Consider the following 8,255-nt stretch of genomic DNA (forward strand, 5'->3'; position numbering starts at 1 on the left):
CTACTGAAACGCTCTCACACACACAACTGAAATTTTAGCTCTCACACACACTACTGAAACGCTCTCACACACACAACTGAAATTTTAGCTCTCACACACACAACTGAAACGCTCTCACACACACAACTGAAATTTTAGCTCTCACACACACTACTGAAACGCTCTCACACACACAACTGAAATTTTAGCTCTCACACACACAACTGAAACGCTCTCACACACACAACTGAAACGCTCTCACACACACAACTGAAACGCTCTCACACACACAACTGAAACGCTCTCACACACACTACTGAAATTTTAGCTCTCACACACACTACTGAAACGCTCTCACACACACTACTGAAACGCTCTCACACACACTACTGAAATTTTAGCTCTCACACACACAACTGAAACGCTCTCACACACACTACTGAAAAACCAAGGCATTTCAGTTGAACAGGAAGGCATTTCAGTTAAACAGGAAGGCATTTCAGTTGAACAGGAAGGCATTTCAGTTAAACAGGAAGGTGTTTCAGTTGAACAGGAAGGTGTTTCAGTCGAACAGGAAGGCGTTTCAGTTGAACAGGAAGGCATTTCAGTTGAACAGGAAGGCATTTCAGTTAAACAGGAAGGTGTTTCAGTCGAACAGGAAGGCGTTTCAGTTGAACAGGAAGGCATTTCAGTTAAACAGGAAGGCATTTCAGTTAAACAGGAAGTTAATTCTTGACAAGGAAACTGAAGGAAAAAGTGTTAGATTTCAAACAAACCACTACACAGATGTCTACTCAGCAACCTGTTAGTTAGGGGTGGGTTTTTATAATCGATTTATTGATTAAAATCGATTCTGGCTTGGATAACGTGAAATCGATTCATTAAAATCCTGAATCGATTTTTTAATATAAATTTATTTTACCCGAAATGCCAGAATCTCTGGTGAAACCTCACAAAATTTCAACAACCACCAAACAGCTAAGACAGTAAATGAGAGCAGGTACATGGCTTCTGCACAAAGACGTAAACACACAGCGCGGACCCGCGGATCAGAATCAGTGAGATGTCGCCTTTCTCACCCGACAGCACGGACACGGTCGGGGCTGAAAGCCGACAGCTCGCTGACTCTGATCTGTCGGCAGGTCCGCGCTTTGTTTTCACCCCGTTTTTGCGCCGATTCTAAAGCTGTTAGTTTTATCTCTCTCCAAACAATATTGACTGAACCAGCAGCAAAAGAAGATCCAAACTGCACTTCACATAAAAATCGTCATGAATTCCCTCACTGTTTTGCTTCCACCACGATAAAATCGCACGTCATGCACAGCCCTCTCTCTCTCTTTCTCTCTCTCTGTACTTCAAGAACAGTTTCCCGTCTAAAAATCTGTTTTCTGTATTATTCGCTTGCTTGTTATGCACAAGTCTACTGTTGTTTACAGCGCAGTCGGCCGCTGTTTTTTGTTTTTTTTTTCATTTTACATACTTCCGAAAAGAAAACCTAATTTCTGCCGTTCAATACTGAATAAATTTAAACTTTTTAAAATTATGCAAAATGCAAAACGTTAGCCGTGTCTCTAATAAAACCGCTGTAACGTCAGAGGTAACGTTCATATGTTAATGGTTTTCTTTCGTTTTTGATGTACTGCAGAATATTTTTTATAAAATCCCAGGCCAGGAAAACCACCTTCATGTTTTTATGTGTTTTATCTTCAGCTACTTTGACACAAAGGCATCTGCTGTGATGCTCACACCTTTGATAAAGTCTTGCGTGTGTCAGCTTCCTTTTTTTAAATACAAAAATATGTAAATGTACTGATCTGAATTATAATATTTCTGACTGTCAAAATTCCCCATAATCAAATCGAATTGAATTGAATTGAATCGTGGAACAAATCGATTCTGGACTTTAGTGAGACAGCTGCATTACTTAACAATATATTAGCCTCAGCATAAGTCAAAATTTAGAATAGCGGGAGACGTGCATTATCCTGGTTATTTTTTTGGCATATGTGCTTTTTGTCTTTTTTTTAGCAAAGAAAAATATCTTAAAACCATCAATAAAACCAGGGAGAGAAGGCTTAGCGTTCCTCCATTTAGCACAATGGATATGATATTTACTCAAAAGTATTGTTAAGATATTCATTGTGTGTACTCATGTTGTACAGTGTTTAACTGCATTATGGTTACTGTGGTTTAACAGAGACAGTATTTTAGTTGCTACCACAAGGAGGCACTGTTTCATTGTAAGAGCACGGATGCTGCGTCATCACGCCCCTAAGAAAAAAAAAAAGTATACCACAACGAAAATGGCACCCATGAGAAAAGTTTTGCCGCATGTTGATGAGGAATAAAGTTCCCAAAAATATTAAGGACATTTTTTCCTCCGTCGTCATTTTCCTTCGAGTTGATCGCTGTCGATGCTGCAATACTCAACAAGTATGATGATGTTAATAATGTCTGAGACATCCAATGCTAGATGATCCATATAAAAAAAATTATGATGTAATTCAAACAGTGGCACATCATTAATATTTAGGGAAATCCAATTTTTTAAGTTGCACCAAATACATTGTGTGATAGGGCATAGGAAAAAAAAAAGATGTTCTAGGGTTTCATTTTCATCAGTACAAAAAGAACACTGATCCACCTCAAAGCCAAATCTCTTTTTTTAGAAATTCTGCCACAGTATTAGTTTTGTTTAAAGTGTGTTTCTTTAACTTTAGGTAGAATAGGCTATTTCATAAATTTTTAGTATGCTTTATCCAGTGTATATGAAATAACTAAATTAGAACCATGCCATGTAACCATTCTGTTGTAACTATGAAATATTTTGTCTTTGAAGAAACTACTAACAAATTTCTTATTGCATTTTTATCAAACAGCTGACATTGCCCTAGCAATAAATTTGGGAGCACTGATGAGAAATTATTGTATATCATAAAAATTTTAATCAAATGAAGCAGAGGCAGTGGGACCAGTTCACAAAATTTGTTATATTCTCTTTGAGAACAGTTTAGACAATATTTTTCTGAAAAGTCTGTGTAACTTAGAATGACACCGTTATCATCCAACAAATCTGTTATGAATATAATATTTTTGTTCAAACCAGTCACTCTTGAAAATTGATTTTTGATTAAGTGTTATTACCCTATTATTCCATAAGGTTGAATTATGGGGAGAAGTTGTGGGTAAATCTCATTTTCCCAAAAATGCAACGTCTGTTTTGGAAAGTTTGATATCTTTATGGGGATTTTATTTGCCGCAAAATCACATTTCAAAATAAAGTCTAATCCTGTATACTATTTTATTAAACAAGAATCATGGGATGTGGAGCTAAGTAGAGTCTGGCTGTGACAGACAAGATTTTAACCATTTAATTCTAAGGGTGCCAACCATAAATTCCAATTCTGGAGTTTTGATACCACCTTTATTGTATCCCTTCACAAGCTGAGATCTTTCTATGTAATGGGTTTTATTCCTCCACAAAAATTCGAACACATTTCTATTTATGGTTTTCATGGTATTTATCGTTTTTTTATTTTTTATATTGTTTACGTGGCGCAAAAAAGGTTGGGGACTGCTGTACTAGCAGGTTGCTGAGTAGAAATCCTTGTAGTGTTTTGAAATATACCACTTTTTCCATCAGTTTCCTTGTCAGGAAACAACTTCCTGTTCAGCAGAAATGCCTCTGGTTTCAGTGGTGTGTGTGAGAGCGTTTCAGTAGTGTGTGTGAGAGCGTTTCAGTTGTGTGTGTGAGAGCGTTTCAGTAGTGTGCGTGAGAGCTAAAATTTCAGTAGTGTGTGTGAGAGCGTTTCAGTAGTGTGTGTGAGAGCGTTTCAGTAGTGTGTGTGAGAGCGTTTCAGTTGTGTGTGTGAGAGTGTTTCAGTTGTGTGTGTGAGAGCGTTTCAGTAGTGTGTGTGAGAGCGTTTCAGTAGTGTGTGTGAGAGCTAAAATTTCAGTAGTGTGTGTGAGAGCGTTTCAGTAGTGTGTGTGAGAGCTAAAATTTCAGTTGTGTGTGTGAGAGCTAAAATTTCAGTTGTGTGTGTGAGAGCGTTTCAGTAGTGTGTGTGAGAGCGTTTCAGTAGTGTGTGTGAGAGCGTTTCAGTTGTGTGTGTGAGAGCTAACATTTCAGTAGTGTGTGTGAGAGCGTTTCAGTTGTGTGTGTGAGAGCTAAAATTTCAGTAGTGTGTGTGAGAGCGTTTCAGTTGTGTGTGTGAGAGCGTTTCAGTAGTGTGTGTGAGAGCTAAAATTTCAGTAGTGTCTGTGAGAGCGTTTCAGTTGTGTGTGTGAGAGCGTTTCAGTAGTGTGTGTGAGAGCTAAAATTTCAGTAGTGTGTGTGAGAGCTAAAATTTCAGTAGTGTGTGTGAGAGCTAAAATTTCAGTTGTGTGTGTGAGAGCTAAAATTTCAGTAGTGTGTGTGAGAGCGTTTCAGTAGTGTGTGTGAGAGCGTTTCAGTAGTGTGTGTGAGAGCGTTTCAGTAGTATGTGTGAGAGCGTTTCAGTAGTGTGTGTGAGAGCGTTTCAGTAGTATGTGTGAGAGCGTTTCAGTAGTGTGTGTGAGAGCGTTTCAGTTGTGTGTGTGAGAGCTAAAATTTCAGTAGTGTGTGTGAGAGCGTTTCAGTTGTGTGTGTGAGAGCTAAAATTTCAGTAGTGTGTGTGAGAGCATTTCAGTTGTGTGTGTGAGAGCGTTTCAGTTGTGTGTGTGAGAGCGTTTCAGTTGTGTGTGTGAGAGCGTTTCAGTAATAATGTCCCTTACGGCACCTCATAGGGGAGGGGCGGTAGTAACACTCGCAATAGCACAGGAACAGAGCAGGAGGGAAAGAGAGAAAGAGAGCCAGGGACAATAACGTCACATTAGAAACGTATAGTAATCATCCACAACTATTTTCAGTTGCAGATGATAAAGGATTCAGAAAGTTTATTCATGCAGGCCCATATGACAGAGAATGTGCATCTTCTTTTTGTTTTCATATTTTAATTTATATTTGTGTTGTGATTTGCAGTGTTTTGTGTTGTTTCACTTTAAATTTGTTTAAAAGGAAAGCTGAAAATTTAAATAGTTAAAAGTTGAAATATAAATAGTTGGTTTTTGTATTATATGATTTATTTATTACATTTTATGTGGAGTGAATAAATAAAAGTATATTTCCAGTGGCCGCTAGAGACGAAGCACGTACAAAGTCCGAAGCACGTACGAAACATAACAGAAGTGCTCCAGGATTCTCGGCGCAGTGTTGAGCTTTTGTGCTGCTTCCTGGCTAGTGGCTACACAAGCCAGGAAGTACCAACGACCGAATTTGGTGTGTGTTAGTAACAGGTAAATGAACTTTTTTTTTTAAATTATTTGAATATATGAGTGCTTGTGTATAAATACACAAACAATACACATATGCTTTTAATTGTGTAATTTAAGTGATCTAGGTAGCTCTGTTTTGGAAGTTCAGTTAACGCTAGAAATGTGTTTTGGAGTTTGTTCGTGCTTTGGAATTTGTATGTGCTTTTTGGAGTTTGTACGTGCTTTGTCTTTATTTTAAGCCGGTGTTGCCTCGACCAGTTCAAAACTCCTGCCAATAACCGGGCAGAAACACCAAAACTGTAGAGACTAGAGCCCTCACCGTCTCTCCCCGATCTTTTTGGCAGAAGAAGCGCGACAAGACAATAGACTAGGTTCAACTTTTCATTGCAAACAAATTAAACAAATTCGCATTTGGAGATCAACCAATTGCACACAAACCATGGTATGCCCTACATAACACTAGTTGATCTGAACCCTCCTGACTCAGCAGTTACACTTATACCTTTGCACCCCCACCTCCTGTCACCCGACTCTCAACCTTAGTGGAAAAGTAAAATCCTCACAGGGGTCCCACAGGCTCACTGTTATCTCCTTTTAAGGAGTTGTTTCCCATTCTCACAGAAACTAACACTTAAAGGTGTTATCTGCTTCTGTCCAGCTGCGGTCACTCTCCGAGTTTTATCTCTCTCTCTCTCTATGTGTGTGCATGTTAGTATGACCTACTGACCTATGATCTACTTAAATGACTAACAAATATAATGCTTTGCTAACAGTTACGCAGCTAAATCCCTAGAGTTATAATAATATATTCCCACACTTACTATGACCCCTATTAAGCTGTGCTTGAAGCTGTTGTCCTGTGAGCCACCTATCACGCAAGCTGTTAACTCTCAGAAACTTGTCCTCTGATTCAGTTGTGGCTTTGGGTCTGCCAGACCTCTTCCTATCAGAGTTTCCCCAGTATCATGACGTCAAGAACTACAGTTGTGAGTTCTCAAAGAGTAATGACCTACAAATTGTTATGGAATAAACATATATTCTTAGTGCTTATTTTCTGAGGATATTGTTTTATGTATCTTAGTAACAAAGGCTTGTAAACCAAGGCCAGTTTGACTCACAAACTAAGTGCTCAGCCAGACTGAAAAACAGGAAGTTACTGTAAAGCTGTACAAGCATATTAATAAATATAGGAAGCCAGACAGAAAAAGAGGAACTAGTAAAATATAAGGAGTTGTTTGTATCAAAACTGTGTGTGACGTGTAAAGTACCAGAATAACACCTATATGAGACACAGTTTCTAGCTTCTAATGTTAAGAGATTCTGCAACTGGCTTTGGGCTGTGCAGGGCTCTCTCTTCCGGAAGATGATTGAATAAAAGAATTCTGAATGTTTTGACCACTCTAAGTTGGGTTTTCTCTGTTCTATCATGGGGATAAAAGAATCGGGCTTAATAAAGTCTGTGGCTTTTACTCCAGCAAGAGAATCTCCTTACCACCAGTGTACATGCGTGATTTCATCCCAGCTAACAGAACTCCCAGCTACTGTATTTTCACGACCATAAGACTAAAAGTCTTAGACTTTCTTCAAAAAGTACGGCGCGCCCTATAGCGCAGTGCGCCCTGTGTGTTGTAAGGAGGACGTAGTAGAGAACACCATGAGAACGCTAAAGGGTGAAGTGTGGGCGGTGGATCATCGAGCAAAGAACGAGCGGGAGAAGTGTTTCGACGGTCACCATTCGGCTAAAAGCAGTTTCACTAGCTGAAGAGATGAACATTGAACATTTCCAAGGAGGTCCGTCTTGGTGCTTTCGTTTTATGAAACGGTGCCATTTTTCCATCCGGACCAGGACTACGGTAGCGCAGCAACTTCCAGCGGATTATAAGGAAAAGCTGGCCATCTTCCGCTCCTACTGCAGCAAACACATCGGCGACAAAAACATCCAGCCCAGCCACATCACAAACATGGACGAGGTCCCGCTCACTTTTGACATCCCGGTGAGTCACACTGTGGAGAAGAAGGGGACCAGCATGGTAGCGATACGCACAACAGGGTATGAAAAGTCTTCTTTTACTGTTGTGCTTGGCTGCCATGCTAATGGACAGAAACTGCCGCCTATGGTGATTTTTAAGCGAAAGACTTTGCCTAAAGAGAAGTTTCCAGCAGGAATCATCATTAAGGCAAATGAAAAGGGCTGGATGGATGAGGAAATGATGAAAGAGTGGCTGAGGGAGGTGTATGTAAGGAGACCAGGTGGTTTTTTCCACGCATCACCATCGCTCTTAATCTGTGACTCTATGCGTGCCCATCTCACAGCCGATGTGAAAAAACTAGTGAAACAAATGAACTGTGAGCTTGCTGTCATTCCGGGAGGCCTGACAAAGGAACTCCAACCGCTGGACATCGGTGTGAACCGCCCGTTCAAAGTAAGTCTGCGAGCGGCCTGGGAGCGATGGATGACCGATGGAGACCACAGTTTCACCAAGAGTGGAAGGCAGCGCCGGGGGTGTTACGCCACAATTTGCCAATGGATTGTAGATGCTTGGGCTAACATGTCTGCTGGCACTGTTGTTCGAGCTTTCGCAAAAGCCGGCATCATTTCCGAGGAGCCGCACGGCACGGAAAGTGACTCTGACAGTGAAGAAAGTGAACTTGGCATGTTTGATGGAGATTTAGCGCAGCTGTTCAATTCAGACACAGAGGATGAGGACTTCGATGGGTTTGATTGATGATAAAAATGTGAGTACCAAACTTCGTTTTGCTCCTGCTTTATTTTTAAATACGCACACTTGTATGCTTGTGTGTTGTTGATGATGACGATTACCGGTAATAGAAATGTGAGTAAGGTACCGAACTCAGGTTTGCTCCCGCTTTATTTTTAAATACGCATATGGTACTTGTATGCGCCCTATAATCCAGTGCGCCTTATGTGTGTGTTAAATACAGTAATGGCACACATAACTGAGACTGCGCCTTTTAGTACAGTG

Source organism: Aulonocara sp. 'chitande type north' Nkhata Bay, linkage group LG8 (genome assembly GCF_057382095.1).
Source record: "Aulonocara sp. 'chitande type north' Nkhata Bay isolate Kocher_YH1m ecotype deep benthic linkage group LG8, A_spYH_male_GT1.1, whole genome shotgun sequence".
NCBI lineage: Eukaryota > Metazoa > Chordata > Actinopteri > Cichliformes > Cichlidae > Aulonocara > Aulonocara sp. 'chitande type north' Nkhata Bay.